This window comes from Muscardinus avellanarius, assembly GCF_963383645.1.
Source record: "Muscardinus avellanarius genome assembly, chromosome: 1".
Taxonomy (NCBI): domain Eukaryota; kingdom Metazoa; phylum Chordata; class Mammalia; order Rodentia; family Gliridae; genus Muscardinus; species Muscardinus avellanarius.
In genome coordinates, this window is record NC_137786.1 from 7,829,590 (window position 1) to 7,853,009 (window position 23,420).

Here is a 23,420-nt window from a genome sequence, read left to right on the forward strand (position 1 = left end):
CCTCAGGGTATGGCTTTGAGTCCTTTTGCTTCCTTGTCCTTCCTCCCTCCCTCCCTCTCTCTCTCCTCTCTCTCTCTCTCTCTCTCTCTCTCTCTCTCTCTCTCTCCCCCCCCACTTCTGCCCTTTGTGATGTGAAAAGCAGAGCTGGTACGCTCTCCCTCACTCTGCTTCCACCGCACCAGCCTGAGCTCCAGCTCTGCACCTCACATGGATTGAACTCCAAGATCCCCAAAACACGGTGAGCAAGTCAACTGCCTTCCTCTAAGCTCCGTGGTCAGGTCTTTGGTTTGTAGCTCTGAGAATACTGACTGAGACATTGAGGGCCTTGCTAAATTACTGAGGCTGACCTCCAACCCAACCAGACCTGACCTCCAATCTTCCTGTCGCAGGCTTCCCAATACCAGGATGACAGGCATGTGCCCCCAGGCCCAGCTTCCCCTTGCTAGCTTTGGAAATTTGTTTGTCTTCTAGGCAAATGTCTTTATAAACAAAGATAAGGAAATTCAATTACCAAAGAGCCATTAGGTGGATACAACCTACCCTTACGTTGCCCTTATTATTTCCGTGTTTATCATAAATATTTCAGAATTCATGGCCTAGGATTAGTTTCACCTACATAGTTGGCTGATTTTTATTCTTATTCTTCTCACTTGGCATTAAATACTTGGCATCCACTTCAGAGAGTGAGGATTCCAAGCACTCTTGGAAAAGTGTTTTTAGTACCTGCAGAGGGAGAGACAGCAGTCTCAGATGGGTGTACTCCAGCTGTCACAGGAGTGAGCAGGTATGAGGGACAGGCAGAGGAGGTCTGGTAATAAGAATGCAGAGAGGACTTCTATGATCCTGGGTGAGTACCTGATGACCAGAAGCAAGGGTGTCCTCATAATGACTGTCTAAATAGGTTGTGAAGTGTCAGTCCCTCTTCTCTCAGGAGCAAAAAGATCCAGATGTCAAGAACCAGAACATGACTTGCATAGAGTTTTCAGAGGCTGGAGAATCACTTATTTATTTCCAGGTTATGACTTCAAGCACTTTCCATCTCTACAGGTGGGAATGTTAGGGAATTTGCCACAGGACTCCAAAGTTTTGATTGGCCAGGCTGCACTGAGGAACTCTACAGCTGGTCAGGTGAGTATATCTGGGAAAAGTGTCCAGTTCCTGGCCCAGATTAGAGGACAGGAAGCATGGGTAGCTTTCCACCTTGACAGAATTTGATCAAGAAGTGCCAACAGCCTCTAAGCCAGAGTCAAGCCAAGGCAGGTAGCGGCAACTCTGTGCCTGGAGGTGGGAGCTATGGTGGGTGGAGGGTTCCAGGCATGCCTCAGCCTGCCCTGGCCCAGCGTGTGTCTGCCGTCCTGCCTGCCTCAGGCTAGCTTCTCGGGAAGAATTATTAAAAGGTACAAATAAGGGAACACTGCAGATGAAAGTTTTACAGTTTATTAGCAACACCATTCAGAGCCCTAAGACTTCAAAGTCCTTTGACCAGCAAAGAGGAATCTTTACAGCATCTCAGTGAGCTAGGTAAGCACATAGGTATGATTATTCATATTGGGGTTGCAGGAAGATCCCTGTGACCCACATCATGGTCTCTACCCTGACTCAGAATCACAGGCTACCCCGCACCCCAGGGACACAGACACGCAGGTGCTGGTGCTAAACTGTTGGGCAGGGTCACCCAATGCTCAGAAGGAAAGTGGAGAGAGAAGAAGACATTGTCTTTTATTTACACTTTAATAATAAATGGTAGCAACTTCGCCAAGTCAAAAAAATCTGATGTGAGGTGCTGAGAAGATGGCACCATAACTGAAATGTGAACCATAAAATTTTGACAAATCGCAAGCCAAGGCACACTGGCCTCCCAGGGCTTCACCCTGACCTGACCTCGGCTCCCCCATGCCCACTCAGGGCTTTTCAAGGTAACTAAACAGTTTAGGTATGGATACTAAACATTATTTAGTGGATTTTCTTTTGTTTTGTACTTGTATTCTCTTTTAAATAAATTGCAATATTTTCTGAGTATTTCCTTATGGTAAAAAAAAATTTTGGACATAAAACAATTAAATTAAATTAAAAAGAAAATAGTAATCAATGAATTATTTGCAGTAGATTATAAATGATTTTAGGTTACATTTAGGCATGTGACCTATGTCTATGCTTTTATGCATGTAGATACATTTCTATTCTGTGAAATTTAAGTTAGCCTATTTTTACCCAGATGCTTGAATATTATTCAAAAAACCTGGTTTGAATGGCTACATAAAAATGCATCAAATGGTGTTATCCACTTACTTAGCCAATCTGTAGCTACTAGATATTTTTCGGTGGCCTGCAATTACTGCTGTCATGCATCCAAACATCCTTTCTCATAAATCTTTCTGATTATTTCCCCACGACAAATCTTTAGAGGATGAATCACTCAGTCAATGGATTCATACATATGTAAAGCTTTCCATATACACTGCTTCGTTGTTCTCCAGAATATTCTATCAATTTCTGCTTTTACCTGCTTTATGAAATTTATTTTTCTGACGCCCCTCCAAACTGTCTATGTAGCGTAGGCTTAAGAGTTGCAGTGGGTTATTTGTGACTAAGGAATGTGTCAAAAATCAATGTTTAGAGGTAGCATAGATTTTAGGAAGATGAAATTTTTACTTGGGAGAAATAAGGAGGGCTGCTAGAAAAGAGAGAAAGCTAACATTTTCCCCAAAAGCTACCACCATCCGTGATTCAACTTCATGTCACTATAACGAAACACCTGAGGCAATTCATTCATAAAGTGAAAAGGTTTATTTGGGCTCAAGCTTTTGAAGGTTCCAGTCCAAGATCAAATGGTTTCATTATTTGGGCCTCCTGCCAGGGCAGCACATCATGGGTGGACTATATGCTGGAGCAAAGCCCATGTGTGTATGCTATGAGCCAGGAAACAAAAAAAGATGGGAGAGGGTCAGGATCACACAGCCCCTTCAAGGGCATGCTTCCAGTGAACTAAGGACCCTCCACCGGGTCCCGCCTGCTAAGTCTCCATAATACCACCCAGCAGGGTCCTCCTGGGGATCACACCTCTAATACATGGGCCTCTGCCAACATCAGCAGCAACCACTAAAACCATCCATGCAGAAGGCCTTGCAATGAAGGGGTCCTTGTTCCTTTCTCAAGTTCACTGTCCAGGAGTGCCAGAACCAGGACACCAACTGGTGGCTCCATAGAAGGGGGTCCAACCCAGGGGCATTCTACCTCCAAGCTACACCCCCAGCCCTATTTTTTATTCTTTATTTTGAAACATGGTCTCACTAAGTTGCAGAGAGCCTCTCAAGTTGCTGAGGATGGCCGCAAGCCTGAGATCCTCCTGTCTCAGCCTCCCAAGTACTGGGCTTACAAGAGTGCACCTCTACCCCTGGTTGACTCACTACTATTTCCAGCAAGGTAATGATGACCTGGCTTAGGTGTTCAGCTCAGAAGGAGACAGAACACATAACCTAGTGTCCACACACACAGTAATTTCTACCTCCATGATGTTAGGGCTTTCACCAGGCTGCATCACCCATGAAGGCACAATTAGAGAAATTTCAGAAGTAGCAAAGTCCTGATCTCTCACGGTGGTTGGACACAAAAGAATTCTGCAGCAATATCATGCAACAACCAAAAGTTCTGCTTTGGGAGAAACAGACAAAGTAGATTATATGCGGAACCTTGTCTGGTATTACTATACAGCCTGAGCACTTACCTAACTTCTGTAAGATACAGAGGTAAAAGCCCATCATAGTTCCCCTCTGCCCTGAAGAATACACAAGGTAATACTCCACACACAAAGCTACGGAGAAGGCTGGGACCCTAAATGCAGAAAGCAGGTTCTTTGGCCGTCATGAGCCTGGTCCACAGTCCTCTTCCCACCTCCTCATCTCTGAAGCAGGCCACGGCCACACGATTTCTCCAGCCAGGGTTAGGTAATGAGAAGAGATCTGAGGCGCTCTGGATGGAGCCGTGACAAGTCGGCACAGTGAGAGACCTCACGTTCTTTCCCATCACAAGAGCAGCGAACTCCAGGTGACGGCTGCCTAGCCATCCCCCTGCCATCAGAGCAAGGATCACTCCAAGGGGCAGCTCCAGCACCCCAGTGGAACTTAAATGGAGACATCTGTGGTCTGAAGCTACAGAGATTTGAAGGTTGTCTGTCACTATGACCTCACCTGCCCATTATGACCAATGCAGATGTCATGAGGAATTTTTCTGCCTAGTTCAGAAAAGCTACAAAGAAGCTTCTACTTTTGTTTTGGTTTACTAAAATAATAATATTATGATGCGGAGGGCATTCTCAATTTGAAGCAGAGGTGGTTGAGAAAGAAGACCATGAACACTGAAAGGCAAAATCTGTTCAACTGGACACGAGGTCCGCTTCCTTCTGGGATAAGGTTGGGGCACAGGGGGGCCACATCTTATTCAGGGATCATGAGGCTGCAGCTCCCTGCATCCCCATACATCAGGCCCACATCCACAAGAAGGGTGATCTGAGCGTCTTAAGGGTACCAAGTGGTAGGCACAGAGCCCAGGGCCAACTTCTCAGAGCCTGCCTGTGCGTCTGCCTGAAGCACTGTCCAGCTGAGCACCTGGTCAGAAGCGGAGCCAGGGGCAGCTGCGCAGAACAGAACCGATCCGTCCTGGCAAGCCCATTCAGCCCTCCCTCCTCATATCCCACTGAGCCAATTATGCAAAGAATCAAGTGGACCCCTCTATCTTGTCCAGAACCTACAAGAAAAACTGCTTTACCGAGTTCTTCAGTACCGATACAAGGAAGACGAAGAATCCCTAAAACGGAACTAGAGGAGCCTTTGGAAAATTCCAAAAGGTGACTGCCAAAGTAACTGGTCCTAGTTTTGATTAGAAAAATAAGTGAAAGAAACTTTTAAAACATCCCAAGCATGCATCATAAACTAAATTTTTTAAGTCCATGTGTATCACACTAAATAACTATTGCTCTTGATAGTCTTCCCAGCCAAAGAGCCTGTTTATGCTCCTTTTAAGAAGATTCGCTAAATACCTCGCTGAATGATACAGATACACATATGCTCATTTACTCAAAATTAAATGCTCCGTGGCATGTTTTCTCTCAGATTTTGCTGGAAGGAAGGAGTCAGAAAAGCAGAGAAAGTTACAACCTGCTACTCTTAGTGAAATGCTTGGTGTTCTTGACAGTGTAAGATCTTTAATGTAGTGATTAAGAACAGAGCTGGTTGTGCATTGTTTTATTGTTTAAAAAGCTACCAACTCGTTGCTTCGGGCCTTCGTAACGCACACAGTCTGCCCACACCCGTCCTATGGGAAAATGTTCCTCCCATTTTTCTACAAAAGCTTGGCAGTGTCTGGTTTTGCTTTTCCTTTTGCTTTTCTTCTGCCTCCTTGACCCTTTGGGGCATAGAAAAAACATCATCCGGTGCTCTGGAAGATTTTTGTTTTGTTTTGATTGCTGTCCTTTTACGGCACCCCCTGATCACATTACGTGACTTTGTAAATCAATTCTGTGCTGTGAGAAGCAGGTATGTAGTGAAAACTTCCTGCCCTGCGTTCAAAGAACACATTAGCTCTGTGGAGTCCACATCATCCTCGCCCTGTCGCTCTGACAGTCACAGACAAGCCCTCAGCCCAGGCGGGGACACCAGCCATCAACAGGGAGCAGCAGACCCCAAGGTGGGAGGGAGAGTGGGCGGGGACTAGGAAGTACCAAATTGCCAGAGCCAGCCGGCAAGAGTACGGGTTCTGAAAAGAGGCGTGAGGATGAAGAATTTTTAATTCTAATGTGGGGGAACCACCAGCCTACTATCTCTACTGGTCGACCCCTGTTTCTGGGTCAGTATTTCCTACGGGTCGACGACTACGCCTGGGTCAGTATTCTCTATTGCGCCGATGCTCCTGGCTGATGCCTACTTCTGGGTCAATCTCATCTTTATTGCGCCAACACTGACACTGGGATTGTTTACCCAGAGGTATTTATACACAGGTACAGGTCAACATTCTCGTGCTTTCACCACCAAAATACAATACAGACCAATCCAAAGCACACACAATACAGGTAGATTAATCAGTACCCTCCTGCCATCACCACCTGATCTTCTCCCCAAACCTTGTTGACTCTGGGCGAAGGACAGTCAGCTGAGTCAGAGACACTAATCTAGGGGAAAGCCTTAATGGCTCCCTACACCAAATACACTGCACAAGAGCAATTGCCGTTAGCTTTCAGATAGTGTCTTCATGACTTTATGTCAACTTTTCTTCACTGTGTAAACCTGCATAGATACATGTAGAAAATCTAGAAGAATATTTAAAAAATAAATCATTGCCAATCTGACTACCAAGATTACCATCTGACTGACTACCAAGATTACCATCTGACTACCAAGATGATTACCATCACCGTTTTGGTACATTTCTCTCTTCTTTTTTCCTAGTTATATTGTAGAAATATAATCTATGTAATATTTAAACTTATACAGAATTGATGATTGTTGAATAAAATTCCCATAAAATATACTCCCATGCACATAAAGTGAAATACTTTCAAAGCAGAATTTCTTTAACGACTGTACAATATTCAAGTTATTTGTGCAGTGTCATTCATTTAAGAATTTCCTGAATGGCGGTTCCTTCTTTACTCTGTATTTTTAAGTTGCTCGATTTTTCCTTTTTTGTCTATTTCCATAAGAACAAGAATAATAAGCCAACAAGGACAACCAGATTAACTTAACCATGTAAGTGATTTAAATAATAAAACATATCTTGAATCTTTGTTTTTTACTCTAACAGTCTTACTGGTGAATTATACAGCAATAATTAACACAACTTATTGGCTGAATATGGAAATCAGTACTATCATGGGGAATCCCAAGGGACCAAGGCGCCCAGGGATGGCTGGTGACGTAGCTGGGCACTTTGGCCCTGAGCGGGCTCTCCAGGGGCAGACAGCAGGGCACAGGGCTGTCAAGACCATGTCCAGTATGAGAAAGAGGCAAGCAGCGCCTGACACTCATACCCTGGAATTCTAGCCAAATCTATAGCCTAGTATATTAAAACTAGGGAGATAGTGGAGGTGGGGGAGCAAAAGAGTAAGGGAGGGACTGGGGAAAGGATTTGAGAAGGGGAGAGAAAAAAAGAAAGAAAGAAAATTGGGGAGATGAGCTTGGGACAGCTGGTGCACAAGGCCTAGGTGGGCTGCGTTAAGGGCTCCTGGGGTAAGCCCAGCCCTGCCAGCCGGCACAGAATGAGGCTAAGCACAGGTGTCCTGGGGCATCAGTACCCAAGCACTAAGAATGCATATGTTCCCATGAGCTGAGGAAAGGGCCAGATTAGCAGGGCAGGAGTCCAGATGCTAGGAGCGAAAAGATCAAAGTTGACATTCAGCCATTGAAAGACAGGGTCACCAGGGCGACAAGCCCCCAAGTGTCACCCCAGAGCCCAAAGATGCTGGTGAAAAGCAAGCTCACTCAGCAAAGAGGAATTGAATGCCATTATTGTGATGGAGCAAGAAAGATCTCTACCACAGCCATCCACCTCCAAAACAGATGGTGAAAGTTTTCATACCACGAACATGGAGGTGAGTGATGTGGAGGGCAGCGGGAATCAACACTGTGGACACAGAGAAAGGACTCCTCTGAGGCCCCAGCTCGGCCGGATGACTCAGTGAGCCAGAAGGACCTTCGTTCTTGGGTTGTCCATCTCCAAGAGCGCACACCTGGCTCAGGCCAAGTGCACACACAGCTTGGGGTCCGGCTGAGCCTGAAGCCAAGACTAAAACAAAACATCTGCAGATTGAGCGGGGTTCCGGAGGAGGAGCCAGACACTGCAGACACCAGCTGGGACAGACAGGAATTAAAGGAAAGGCAGACCCTTCCCACCGGGAATCTGGCTAGAAAAAAAAAGATCAAGGAATAGATGGCCACATCTGAGAAGCACATGTTTTTGAGTTTGTTGGGTTTGGGGAGGTTTTTTTTTTTGTTTTTTTTTTTTTAGTAAATCCAGTGTTTCACTAGAAGCAATCTACCCATATTTTAAAAGATTTATCTGTTCACTAAGAAATTAAAGAGAAGCCGAGTATGATGGCGCACGCCTGTCATCCCAATACTTGGGAGGCTGAAATGGGAGGTTCCAGGCCAGCCTCAACATCTCATTGAGATCCTCAACAACTTAGGGAGACTCTGTTTCAAGCTAAATAATAAAATAGGACTGGGGATGTAGCTCAGAGGTGCAACAACCCTGGATTCAGTTCCCAGTACTACAATAGAAAGAAGGAATAAAGTAAAGAAAGAAGGAATGCATGAATGCATGAAGCAAGGAAAGAAGAAAGGAAGGAAGGAGGAAACACTACTGTGTGCCAAGTGCTGCAGGATCCATCATCCTCAGATTCTGCCCATTATTTCATCATCACCACCATCACAGTAGAAAAGGCTACTTTCTCTCTGCATGGTGGTAGAGCAGGCGGACCTCCTGCCATGCACCTGGCACCTGGCCTTCTGCCTCATCCCCTGCCCAAGGTACTGAGGGTCATTGCTTTTTCTCTCTCCCTCTGTGTGTATGGGGGGGGGGGTGAATTCTACACTCCCAGCTCTTTTTATTTATTTCATTTTTATTTTATTTTTATTCACCTATCTTATATTTATTTATTTTTATTTATCTTATTTATTTATTTATTTTGTAGACCTGGGGATTGAAACTAGAGCAGGCTAGTGTAGTCTTTCACAATTCTTCATGTATTTGGCTATAGCCAAAACTGTGCATGCAAGAGAGGCTGGGCTGCAGTTTCTGCTCTGCCAAAGCTATTCCATACTTCATGGACATGAATCCGTGTTTGCAAAAGTAGATAAGCCCGTTCTTTGCAAAGGACATATATTATACCTTACCTTATTTAACCAGGTTGCTACTTCTAGGTATTCGGGGATTTTTCCCACTGTTAAAAAGCACCATGAACATCTACCATTGCGCAATTAGGTAGACATAAATACAGGGTCACTCCCTAGGAGTGAAACTGTGGGGTCAATTATTGTTGAGATTTCCTAAGCCACCACATACATGTTAATACCCTGCACAGAATGGTGGCTCCCTTTTTCTTTCTTTCCTTTTGTAATTTTCAATCTTTGCCAAACTGATAAGTGAAAAATATTTGATCGATGATGTCTATCTGTGAGTGAAGCTAAATAGCTTTTCCTGCAGTTAGCTGCCTCTTGTGTTTCTCAATAAAAGCTAATGCAGAGTGATACCTTCCAATTTTGAGAGAGAAATTGGAAGAGACTCATCCCATAGAGCTGTCTGCTCACACAGCCCAAACCAGCCAACGCTCTGACCCTTGGCCTGTCCAGCCAAACTGGCGCGAGTCCCTCCTAACATGAACCAAGCTCCTGCATGTATAACAAGCCTTATTAGTTATACATGCATGTTTGTCACTTCGTTCTTTACTGTAACTTTTAATAAGACATAGTACAAATGCTCATTATCGTTAGAATTAGCAGAGCTACCCAGGAGTGCAGGAGACAGCCACAGAGCCATGAGACAGAGGCAGGGCTTACCATGTTCAAGCCTCAGTCTCCCCACCTGTCATAGGGATGCTGTGTGGGTAGGAAACTCACTATCAAGTACCCTGCACTTAAGTATGACCCAAAATGCCAGTGGGTGTAGTGGGTGTAAGCAGAGCCATTCATAGAAAAGTATAAAATCCCTCCTCGCGGATAGGGTGAGCATTCCTAACCCCCCAAACCCAAAGCTCTACAAAGCTTTCAGAGCTACAGAAAACTACAAGAGAACATTCTGGCCTCAGGGGGCTGGTCACAGCCAAATCCCAGGCACACGAGAACGATGGTATAAAATTACCTCTAGACTGCGTGCTTAAGGTATATATGAGACATAGTGAGTTTTAGGTTTAAACTTGAGCCCCATCCCCCAGGTGTCTCAGTAAGTAAATGCTAGTACTCCAAACTCAAAATGAAAATCCCAAACCCCAAGCATTTCTGGTCCCAAGCCTTTCAAGAAAGGAGTCTGCTACCTGTCTTAGCTGTATTTTCCCTCCCATGAGCCATCAGTGGTATCTATCCCCTGTGGGCAGCGCATCGTGCTGGAGGCACCTGGGGACGGCTGCTTCCTCACTGAGAGCCCCCTCCAGCAGACAGCGCTGCCGGGTGAATGCCTAGAGCTGAGGACGTACATCTAGCACCATCACCTCCAAAGCCTGCACGGTGCATCCAGGGCGCTCTCAAAATTCCAAAATACAGTTTGAAAAGATGCATGCAATCCTCACTGAGGCCGCTCTCTGATAAGGTCCTTTATTGTCCAAAATCTGTTGAATCCAAAATCAGATTAGATCCAACCATAGCCTCACTGATGTTTGGAAGTGGAGAGTTCTCGCGTTCAGGGAACCATCCTGTGCATCAAAGGACAGTAAGCAGCATCCCTGGTCTCTACTCACTAGACATCAAGAGCACCAAAGCCGACTCCAGACATCATCAAAATGTCCCCTCAAGAGCTGACTCACCCCCTGGCTAAGAACTGCGGTCTTAGACAACTGGAAAACAACAAAATGTATTTTGTTTATTACAAAAAATATAATGCTGAAAATAGACTAATTTTTATGATGCTCTTGAATCCAAACCTGTTTTGAAAACAGAGCCAATAATGTAAGCTATAAGTTAGCAAAGTAAGTCATCAGGATAATTTACAACTGATCGGAGAATATTAGGTGCCCGAGGCAAACCAGTCATTAGCTGCTGCTCATCTGGAGGGGGACATGGCATTAATAATTCAATAAAGGAAAAAAAAGGCCACAGGCAAAATAAACCTTCAAGTTATTTATTTCGCCAATTAGAATCGTTTTGGTGGCAACCCTACTTTTGTAAGTATGAGTAGGCCATGCGCATTTTTCAGTTAATAGGGAAAATTGTACACTGCAAATTGCTCCTATTGCCTTTCAGCTGGACAAGTGGTCCTGGAGCTGCCAAGGCGGGGACATGGGCTGGGAGGCCACCATTCCCACCTCACAGCCCTGCCCAGAACAGGTGCACAGGGGAAAGGCCTGCGGATTAGACCTCAGGCTGCGTTCTGCGCTGTTCCCGGGTACCTTTTTTACTTTCTCTGTTCCTCCTAGACCAGGAGGAAAGGTTTTTAACCCAGACCAGGAGGAAAGGTTTCAGGTAAAATTGACATGGACATGCAGTCTATTACTATCTGGGATGGGCGAGCCCATGGCAACCACTGAGGATGGGACGATGAGGTATATGGTATGCATCTCAAGGAGCAAGGCAAAGTGGCTCCTGTTGAAGACTTTGCTCACAAGTTAAGGGCTGGAAATGTCTGTGGGTACCTGGCACGGACCTATTTGGGGGTCTCTTTTGCCCTAGATCACAGTGTGGAATGTATCCCTGTCACCCACTGCTGGTCAATGGAGGCTCAACTCCACGCCCTACAGACTATGATGGACCTGTGGTGGGGGGAAAGGCCACAAAAATAAGCTGGCTCATAGATTCCCACACTTACTGGCTTGCAGCCCCCTTTAAAAATTACTGGGCCACTTCCACAGCCCTCTTCTTTTTATTCAACATCTTCCTAATTGCACTCAAAGCTACTACCACCCCCAGGGGCACGATCCCCAACTATGCAGTCTAAACCTACCTACTAGCTCTGTGTGCTGGGACAAGCCCTTAGGGATTCTGAAGATTTCTGCCGCCTATGCTATAAAAGCCTTTTTTTCTTTCTTTAATCACTTAGAACCTTAAGTTTTGAGGCTCTATCTCACTTTTTTCTTTTCTCCCTTTCTTTCTCTCTCCTTTTGTTTTTGTTAAGTCTGGTGTTGTTGTTGTTGTTGTTGTTGTTGTTGTTGTTGTTGTTGTTGTTGTTGTAGTGGATGCTCTCATTTGCTTGGAGTCCAGGTTGTTTTATGCTGAGTTTAAGTGCTGACAAGTAGAGTGTCCAGGAGCCCCCTGAGTGGCACCGACAGAGCCCAGGGAGAAGTCCCTTGTCGCTGGCTTGTCCTCATCATCTGAAGAAGGACATGAAGCTACTATGGGGAAAAAATCCTAATGCTCATACTCACCCATCGCACCCCCCCCCCAAAGCCCAAGGTCAGCTCCCCTCCATACAGGCAGAGCAGGGAAAGTGCTTTTCGAAACCATGCTTGTTTTCCTGAAATTGAACCGCCAATTCTACAAAGGAAACAGAGAAGATTCGCTCCTCATAACATCTCACTAAACCACGTTCAAATTTTTGTTGTCAACCCAAACTAGAAATACACTTTTCTTTCTCTAGCTCTGTCTCCTGTTGGTGTTGTTTGGCTGGTTGGTTAGCTGGTTTGGTTTGGCTCTGGGTGTTGGTTGTTCACTAGTTTGATTTCTTGGGTGCTGGTGGCACTGAGGTGAAAACCCAGGGTCTCGCACACTTGCCCGTGCCCACTTTCTCTTTCAACGTAGTTTATGTTATGCTCATAAAAAGCTAGCTAAATACAGAAAGAAACGCTGATGATGTGTGTAAGCTGAGGGCGGAACAGAGCCCGGCATTCCATCCGTTAAGTGATGAATTTGTCCTGCTCGAAGAGATCCAGGTTTTCACATGTGCCAGGTTTCAAATTATCCAGGTTTTCAAATGTGTTTAAAAAAAAAAAACAGATCTTACAAAGTCAACATCTTTACAGGGTCTTGCAGTCAGGGGGAGGCCCTGGAAGAAAGAAGGTCATGCAAAAAAAATTCAGGTCAAACAAATTTTAATGGAGGAAAGAGATAAATATCAAAACCCACAAAACATTCCCTAGAGTAGGTATTACTATTTCTAGACCTATCCTAGGAAATCAGTATTTTGGTCAGGGGATGGAGATAAACTCTTGTGGGTATCCAGTAACAAGCGAGATGTCGCTGGTCTCCAGAAGGAGATGCTACCCATGCCGGGGTGTCAACCTTTAATAAGAGCTGAGGATGGAGATGGAGAGCCCTGTTTTGTAAGCCATAGAAGCAGGATGGAGAAGGAGCTGGGTGGGGTCCAGAGATGCCTTCCTGTGTGGAGCTTGCTGTAGGGCTTTCACTTTGACCAAACTGGGCTTTCTTTTCTTTTTTTTTTTTTTTTTTGGGGGGGTAGACTTAGGATTGAACTCAGGGGCATTCTACCTCCAATCTATACCTCCAGCCCTATTTTTCAATCTTTATTTGGAAACAGGGAGGGTCTCACTAAGTTGTGGAGGGCCTCACTAAGGAGCTGAGGCTGGACATGAACCTGTGACCCTCCTGTCTACTGGAACTGGTATTATAAGCATGTGCCACCATGCCTGGCTCCCAAATGGGCTTTTTTGATCACTTATTCTAAGAAACTGAATGGAGTGATTTTCCTTTATTACTCTCTACCAGTTTTATGAAATTCTTTGGAATTAAAAAAATTCATAAAGAGCACAAAGTAACTGAAATCCAAACCCCAAAAGACTGTCCCCTTTTTCTATTGTTGTGACCCTAATGCATTAACTGTTGCATTAAATTAGCATATCATTAGTTTAGATACAGAAGCACTTTAGTTATGAAAAGCTTACTGGCTGATGGTTTTTCATGACAAGGATTGTCACCCTCAGGTCTCATGCTCTCTCCACTCACTCTCTCTACCTCTCTCTCCTCTTTCCTACCATGTTCTTTCTCTCCCTCCCTCCCTCCTCCTCTCTCATCTCTCTTCCCTTCCTTTTCCTCTCTTCTCTCTCCTGTCATTTTCTCAATTAGGCAAATATTTCTAGACCTCTCCTCGTGAATCACTTGGCAACCCCAGGTTCTAGTTTCCAATCATGTTTGAAAGAATGATACCCAAGACTGTAGAGATGAATGAACCCAAGCACAGCAAAATGCCACCCATAACGTCAGCCCGGATGAGCTCAAACTGCACAAAAGCCTATGCATTGCCCATGCAGGCAACAGCGAGCACCAACTCTAGTACAGCAGGACACAGAAGTGTGCAGACACAGGCGGGAGGTGACTAACAGCTAAAATTCACTGAAAACCCAAGAGTTCTGAGTCCCAATTCTCCTTGACTTTCTGGCTACCTTTGCAATGGTACCTGCTAGGCACGCCCTTGAATCACGTGCTCTAAGATACCAAAAGGTACACAGAAGTAAAGCAAATCCAAAGAATGGGCTGGCTTTCACTACAAAATGAGTGCAGTTACAAAAATAAATATGCAAAGCCTTTTGGGGGAAGAAAAAGTCGCTGTGAAGAGATCTGATGAAGAATAAAAAATAAATGAATAAATAAAAACTACTACCATAAAATCCAGCGGTCCCAATTTATTACCTGAAGGAAATAAATCCACAGAGGGAAAAGATACCTGCACGTCTGTGTTTCTTGCAGCACCACGCACAATGGCCAAGAAACAGGATCAAATGAGGTGTCCACCAGCAGATAAACCATGAAAACAGGCTGTGCACGGGTGAGTGTATGTAACTAATGTGTGTAAATAATGTGTATGATTACACTATATAATTTTGCACTATACAACTACATCATATAGTATAAAATATAGTGTTCTATTACATAGTATGATATTTAATTACATTATATAGTATTCTATTATGTAATATGTAATTACATTAAACAAAGTATAGTCATACATATAATATATACACATTAATTACATTAATAAATATATATGTATAATTATATATAATGTGTGTTTACACAAACATTTTTTTCTTTATCTGCTGAAAGATATTTTATTTTCCTATCTTGGCCATTGTGAATAGCATCGTAATAAACATGGCAATGTAGATGCCGATTTGATATAGAATTATAATTCCACTGTAATATGTAACAGAATATTATTCTGTCATTAAAAGGAATAAAATCATATCATTTGTAACAACGTGGAAAGAATTAGAGAATATGTTATATTAATTAAGGCAGAAACAAAAATAAATATCTTATATCTTCAATCATATGTGAAAGCTAAAATAGTTGATTTCTTAGGAATACAGAGTAGAACCGTGGTCACCAGAGGATGGGAGGGGTTGGGGAGGGGAGGACAAAGGGAAGTCAGGTAACAGGTGCCAAGACATACTGATGCAGGAGGAATGAAGCTAGGGAGGGAGGACAAAGGGAAGTCAGGCAACAGGTGCCGAAACACACTGATGCAGGAGGGATGAGCTCTAGTGTTCCACAGCACAGTAGGGTGACCACAGCTTGTAGTTCATTACACATTTTACAAAAAACTAGAAGACCTGTAAACCCAGTAATAGGCTGATACAGGAAGATAGCAAGTTTGAGACCAGCCTTGGCAATTTAGGGAGACCCTGACTCAAAATAAAAAATAAATAAATAATAAGGGCTGAGGGTATAGCTCAGTGGTAGAATGCCACTGGGTTTGACCCTTAGTATGAAAAAGAGATAAAAAGCTACTAGAAGACAGAAGTTCAAAGGTACCCAATACATAGACCAAAAAAATGATAAGCCAGGCATGGTGACACATGCTTGTAATCCCAGCATCGGGGAAGCTGAGACAGGAGGATTGCAGTTCGAGGCCAGCCTCGGCTACTTAGTGAGGCCCTTTGCAACTCAATGAGACCCTGTTTCAAAAATAAAGAATAAAAAAAAAAAAATAGGGCTGAGGGTGTAGCTCGGAGGTAGAATGGCCCTGGGTTCCATTCCAAGTACCACAAAAGAAAAAAAAAAAGATAAATGTTTAAGGAGATGGAAATGCTCCTTATCCTAATTTGATTATGATACATTGAAAAATGTACAAGTCACACTATATCCCGTAACTGTACAATTATGACATGTCTATTAATTTTTTGGCTAAAAACATAATTAGGATATTATATACATACTTATTACATATATTTAAGGTAATACAGCTAAAACATACTTAATATATTTTAACATTTAAATGTTAATTTATTAACATATATGTGAATGCATTGTATATTATATATTGTATGTCAACATATTATATATTATGTATTGACATACTACATATCTATATATTAATATTTAAGCATATTTAACATCTACATATCAATCACTTCTTTCGGCCAACATGTGAACAAACAGGTGAGAAGTAGCAGGACTCCAGATGACAATTCCTTGGAGTCGGTTCCTTAATACGAAACCCCATCAACACAAGGCGGAGCCCTTAGAAGTACCAAGTCAAATCCTGTCACCTGGAGACAGCAAAGAACGCAAGCATGACTTGTTGACACCCATGTATTTTTCAGAGAAAAAGAGATTTCCAACTTGAAACCTTTAAAATGTAGCCAACTTTCTAGAAGACGTCTCCCTAAAGACTAAAGCAAAAGACTTTCCTCTGCTAAACAAAAGGAGAAACTGTGCGTACCATTCACACCATCATTTGACAAGTGCATCAACAATGATTAGCCCTACCATTATTCCATCGCCAGCCTCCCACTGTCAGGACGGTATTTTAAAAAAGCCCTTCCAACATATGCAGACCTATGTTCATAGCAGCACAATTCGTAATTGCCAAAATATGGAACCAACCCAGGTCCCCATCAATGGAATTCTACTCAGCCATAAAGAAGAACAAAATTATATCACTTGCAAGAAGATGGAAAGCCCTGGAGAACATTATGTTAAGTGAGATCAGCCAAGCACAGAAGGAGAAGGTACAAATGTTTCCTCTAATATGCCCAAACTAGGAAACACAGAGGATACCAGTGGGACTCCAGATAATGGAGGGGAAATAACAGCAAAGCTTGAATGGAAAGATAGGGGAGGAGGAAGGCTGAACTTGATTAATGAGGGCCTACATCCAAATATGTGTAAAATTATGAATATGGCATGGTTACCCTGGACAATCATTGGTGGGAGGGGGGAAGGGAAAACAGGGGTGGGGGGAGGGGGGAGAGGGCACCAAGTATAGTTTAAATGTATACCATTTATGTTCAATAAAAAAATTTAAAAAAATAAATAAAAGGAAGATACATCTTTTAAAAAAAATAAAAATTACAAATAAATAAAAAAGCCCTTCCACAATCTCTTCATCTTAGCACGCTGCTTCTTATTTCACCTGGTGCTGGGAGGCTGTGAGCTGACAGCCAGCTCTCTGGCTGTCACGGTGAACAATCAACATCTTTGAAGCGATTGAGGCTAAATAGAAACACTGAAAGTGTAATTAAAGAGCTGTTTTAATAATGCGAAAGAAGAACTACTTTACATATCAAGAAAAGTACCAGAAAAAAGCTGAGGAGACTTAATTTTACCTTTATTGGTGTATGATGGCCTCATGCCATAATGTAAATCACGATGAGGGTGGCATCCATGCACACAGCCCTGGTGGGCTTTCCCCTGGCGCCCTCCTCAATACCCTCCTTCACACGGTGGAGAGATTGGCATTGGTATTCCCACATATGTACACAATGTCAATGGAAGTCATTCCTTCATTGATCTTCCTGGAGACCTCCTCGTACCACATTAGAAGTGTGACTTATCATGATTTACATCAGTATATTTTTTGCTAGAAATTCATGCACCGTCGACTATGATTTGGACTGCTCACATCGTCAGTTCTGAAGCTAGCATTTGAGAAAGTTTGATGGCTACCAGGTAAGTCCGTCTCAGCAGAAGTAGAATTTCATCTGATCTGGAGCTCGGAGGAAAATACCCAGTGGCTCTGCCATTCTGGATTCTTCAGAGGCCTGAAGCGTGGGCCCTTCTCTCCACTGTCTCCACCCTACACCACACAAGGGCCGCCACAGTCAGCGCCACATCTGCTCCCCAGACGCCCCGGGCACAGTTGCCAGATCCAGCGCAAACACAAATGTGGGATTTGCAATTGAATCTGACTTTCGGATAAACAACAGTTTTCTGTTTTAAGGTTAAACGTAAATATAAAAAAAAGGGTCTTGTAACACAAATATGAGGCAAATGTATACTAACACAATTATTCTTTAGCAGAAGTGTACGTCTAATGAAAACCCTGCGATTTATCCAGCCATCCCCAGAACCTGGTTCAGTGCAAAGACCTCTCCAGGAGGACCGCGAGGGCCTTCGGAGCACAGGACCTGCTCTTCTCTGATCAGCAAGCTCAGGAAATGATATGAAGGATGGATGTATTGAGTAGGAAAGTTTTACCCAAGTGCTAGAAGATAAGGAGAAGAGTGTGATGTGAGTCAGAAATCTTAAAGAATCCCTAAGGACGAACAGAGATGTCCTCTCTTCAACAGAGAAACTCCAGCCTCAGATATGAACCGCAAAGGCTCCTGGGAACTGCAGTTGGGCCTGGAGGGCGGCTCCAAGTTCAGAGGCAACAAGCAAGACAAAGAGCATGCTGGTTACTAGAAGGTGGAAGAGCAGCTGCGGAGAAGAGCCATGGAGACCAACTGGGGAGCCAGATGCAGCACAGCTGGACAAGGATGCCTGCCCTCTCGGCCCTGTGTCAAGCAGCAGGAACATCACCATCTAGATGGAGCCGCCAGGCAAGGCTAAGGGCTGAAAAGGGAGGGAGATGCCCCATGCCTGCTTGCTAGTACACAGGAGGCACAGAAAACAAAAACCTGCTACAGACCCAGTCAATGAAGTGGGGAGGCAGACGGTACCCAGAGATAGAGCACAGGCTGTCATGATGATCCCGGTGCCCAGAAGCTTAGGGAGACCCACATAGAGAGGCTCTGAGAGGACATCTTGGGGGGAGACAGAGTCAAAGCAGCAACATCTATACTCTAAAGCAGTGTAGCCAATATCTTTAGAGATATAAGACCTCATATTGTACAAAGGACAGGAAACAGACCAATGGAGAAAGATGTGCTTAGAATCACAAGCTGAGACTATGGATAATAAAAATAAACCCCACAGGTGAAGTTACAGAATGAACACAGCTAAGAAGCAAACTAACTAGCTGGAAGCTGGAAGTGAGGGAAAGGGACAGTCAGGAAGGATGTGCTGTTCCTGAACCACTGTGTAAAAGGTCAGGAAGAAAGAAGAAAGGTAACACATGGAAGGAAATCTTCCAAGAAACAAGAATCAGCAAGAAAATAAACTGAGTATGTTGGAGAACAGACGCTTCCAATTAGAGGTCAGACAGAACACATGAAAAATCTTACACATAAAGTGATAAAATTCTATAATAAAGATCATGAGGATATCTGAAGAACTATCCACAAAGGGTGAGAGGAGAACTTTCCCTGCAAAGATCAGTGATCTGCACCATGTCACTTCTCACTGTTCACACTGGACGCTAAGAGGCAATAGTCATCTTTACAAATTTTTGGAGAAAAAACTATTTTGATTTTGCACCTACAACCCTTTACTCCACAAGTTAGTTTTATTAGTCCATTTGTTCATCACTGTAACTAAAATACCTAATAAGAACAACTTAAATAAAAAAATAAGGTTTATTTGGCTCACAGTTTTAGAGGTTCAGTCCATAGTCAACCCGCTCCTAGACAGAAACATCAATGCAGTGTGGTGGAGGAAAGCTGTTCAACTCAAAGTGGCCAGAAGCAGAAACTGGGACAGGAGCAGCAAGGGACAGACAGAGCCCTCAAGGCCACCACCCTAGTGATCCACCTCCTCGGAACCATCTACCTCAGAACCGTGCTGTGTTGACAACAGAGGGGCTTTTTTGGGGAACATCGCATTGTCGGACCATAACGCTAATGTTCAATTCAACTTTCATATATTCAAGGATTCATCACTTGTCAGCCATAGATCAAATGTACACCAGCAAACCAAACACTATCATAAGAAGTGGGAAGGAAAGTATCCTAAGATAATGTGTAAATATATAAGCCAATATAACTATTTTACCCCTAAGCAGCTATTAACTGAAAGTTAAACAATAACAAGCTGGAAATGAAGCCATGGAAGAAAAAAACTAACATGTAGTAAGTTGTTGCTTTGTATTATTGTTCTAAGTTTGTTTTGTATGTTGGCTAATTCAATGTTTACAATAACCCTAAATGGCAGAGAAATATAGCCTTGGCCAACATCACAGAGCAAGAAATGGATGGGAGAAGGTGAGGATGAGCTGGGTACCAATCCTGGGCACCTGCTTCCAGGAATTACATATAATCAAGGAACCTGGAAAACAAAGCAGAGAGTAGAAGGTGGGGGGAAAGTAGGAAATAAGGAGAGAAATATTCTTGATGGTTGAGAGAGAAAATGAGATAATTCCACATGTGGGTGAAAACAGTTAATGTTAAGAGTATCTTTTCACATACAAATAAAATATACAATACCTCCACTTACTCCTGTCTTTGCCACCTTGAACACGGCCACATCACATTGTTAGATATTAACCCGACACTACTGGCAAAAAAGGATTGCTGCCTTTCATACCTTTGTTCTAGACACTTTGACTGAGCTCCTATCTTCTAATACATTTAGTTCACTGACTTGTATTTTGGGGGTCCAAAATGTGAACTTATTCCAGTTTCTCCTTTTGAACATGTATATTTTCTTGCCTCCTTTGTTATCCAATTGCATCGCCTATAATTTCCAGTGCAGCATTGTTTCACACTGCAATGACTGACCTCCTCATCTTTTCCCAATGTTCTTCAGAGCTCAGACTGGCTCATGCTCTGCCTCAAGACAAGCAAGGGAGCCTGGGAGGCTGCTTGGTCCCCACTTGAGCTCCTTGAGTTTCATACTGGGTCACCCACTCTTTCATCCTTCCTTAACACATAAAATCTGTCAGGGCCAGCATGTCCATGTGCAAATAAAACAAGGCAAAGTCAGGGTGACCACAAACCTAGATTACAACCCTGGACAATTTACATCTCGCATGATGTGAAAGCAACATTTGTAAAATGATTCCAGATGCAAAACATGCCACCTTGCACTGGTGAACGTTCTGTGAAAGGACTCTGACCTTCATTTTGACCTTCCACACTCATATATCTCTCTGTTCTGCTTTCTGCCTGTGAGCATATTGTCCATGACTGCCCTGAGGTCAGGGCAATCGATGACTAATCTCAACCCTGTATCTGTTGGATATCGACATCTGTGCATGGGGCAGGTCTGCCACTCACACGGAAGACTGTCCACAAGTTAATCAATTTCTAAATTAATGTGGTCTGTGCTCTCCAACGGGGCATTTGCATGTCCCCAGAGGAGATCACAAATATTTATCTACAGTGTTGTCATGTTACACTCTAGGATAAATGTGCCTCTGTGGGGTCTTTTCTAAAGATAACCCAACATTTAGGGCCATTTGAAATCCACCATCAGGTTTGAAGATTATGGGAAAGAAAATGTTAGAAATCTATAAAGTTCCTTCCAAACTGACCGAATATGAGCAATTTTGCTACCTTTTTTTTTTTATTTCAAACAAAATAGTTTCCTTCTCAAAATGTCACCTTTTGAAATGCCCAATGGTTGGCTCTTTCGGTTCCCTTCCTGGTTGTTATTTGTTCTGTGGTTAGCTGCAGGGAGGATGGATTAAGATTTTCATAACTCTCAGTCTTCTTTAAGCAACCTGAAATCACGGCAGGCTCGGGTACCATTTTCTGGGATGCTTCGCTCACTAACATTCAGACAAACAGGTCGGGAACTGTGTGCTCCAAGAAGCGTCCCTGGGCAAACTCGGCCTCACTGGAAGAAACCAAATTTGAAGGTAGAATTCAGCCACCAGTAGGTCCCTTCTGTGCTCATGAAAACTGCTCAAAAGAGAACAGAATGTTAGCTTTTTCATAAAACCTGCTTGCAGGATAATGACTAAACAGCAGGTGCTATGCTAGGCTGGGGTACAAAGGTTTCTTTCATTTTGAGTAAAATTGTGAAAAAGGAAACAAAATGTCAGCCTTTCCATAAAATATGTGCCATTAGAATTCCCCTGGGAGACAGGCCCTGTGTCAGGCCAGGGGGGTTCACAGAGGTGGCGGCAGATGTGTTTTACCACAACTACACGGAATGCGCCACATATTGTGGATCACGCCATGAACATATCTGATCTGTAATACTCAGTCCAGCAGAAACTTTGAGTCAAACCACTCTTCAAAGAACATGGCTCAAAAATATTCAAATGGAATTTTCAAAAGCAAAGTACCTATCCAGTACGTAAAACCCAAAGTGTTCTTGAAGTCGATCCTGAAGGAGGCTTACAGTGACTCCAAATGGGGGTGGCTATTACAAACTTTATAAACTGTGTGGATGAGTGACTTATCATCATCCATGGCATTCAGAGGACAAATCTGTATCTCGTAGGCCGCCGGCGTGAGTATTTGCTTCAAGTGCACTGCATTCAAGCACCAATCAAAATCTCCAATGTTTAGGTCTCTGATGTTGACTTTTCATGGCATCACCTCACCCCCATCTGCCCATGGCCCTGGGGTAGTGGTGGCATCTTTCTTCTTGCTATGGGATCTGCCAAAAGTTATACAAGCAAGCCAATCCACAAACTATTGGTAAATACACCAGTAACTTAGAATCACAGAAGGGAGTAAGACCCATCTGCTCTCCAAACACCTTGAATTCCATGGTGGAATTCTATACGGGTAAAATAATCAAAAGTGTATAAACTTTCAGAGCAATTATCTTCAAAATCTATGTATTTGATTTGTAAATAAGATGGTCAATTTTCTTCTACTTATTTTCTGGAGGGAGGGAGGGAGGGAGGGAGGGAGAAGAGAGAGGAGAGAAGAGAGAGGAGAGAGGACAGAAAGAGAAACACCACATCTGCAGTTTGAGAACATTAAAAAAGGCTCAATTTGAATGCAAGAAAAGCTTCACACAGCAGACAGCCAAAGGCGAAGGTCGGATGTCTGGTCTAAATTGACACAGCCTCATTTCAGCAGGACGCTCCGTACAGTGAAGCTTTGGAGACTGCAAATCAGATTTTCAGGAATAAGCAAGACGACAGAAGACCATTTTCTCCTTGTATAGGATCCATTATTTATTTTTCTCTCTCTTAGGAAAAAAAAAGCCTTTTAGAATAATTTTATGCTAAAATTATGCCTGGGCCATCAGTACTTTATTTCATGTGATATCAACAGCATTCATTACAACAGACATATAATAAATAAATAAATGTACGTGCTCCTCGTTCAGGCCAGTATCCAGTTGCTGTGTTCACACAAGCTCTGGGCAGGGTCATATGCAGCTCTCAAAATAACCAGCCTGCAAAGCTCTGAAACTGATGCTTAATCCTGCACCAAGCCCTGAGCGTGGGGCCCGTGGCCCCGGCCCTGCCTGCAGCATCTTAGAGGACAGGGTCTTAGGCTTCAAGAAGCCCGCGCAGGGAACCTTGTCTTTGACACCTCCACCCACAATGACAAATGTTCTCCCTAGATATCTATGGCAAGTGGCCAGAATGTTCCTCAGAATGGCTTCAAGTGCAGCTCTACACAGCAGGAGCCAGGCTTGTATAACATGTGCCTCTTTGCCTCAGTTTACCCCACTACACCTGACCTGAGACCTGGGCCCGGTGCATCTTGGCCCCAGCCCCTCCCGCAGTGCTCCACTCACACCAGCCACGAAGCTCAC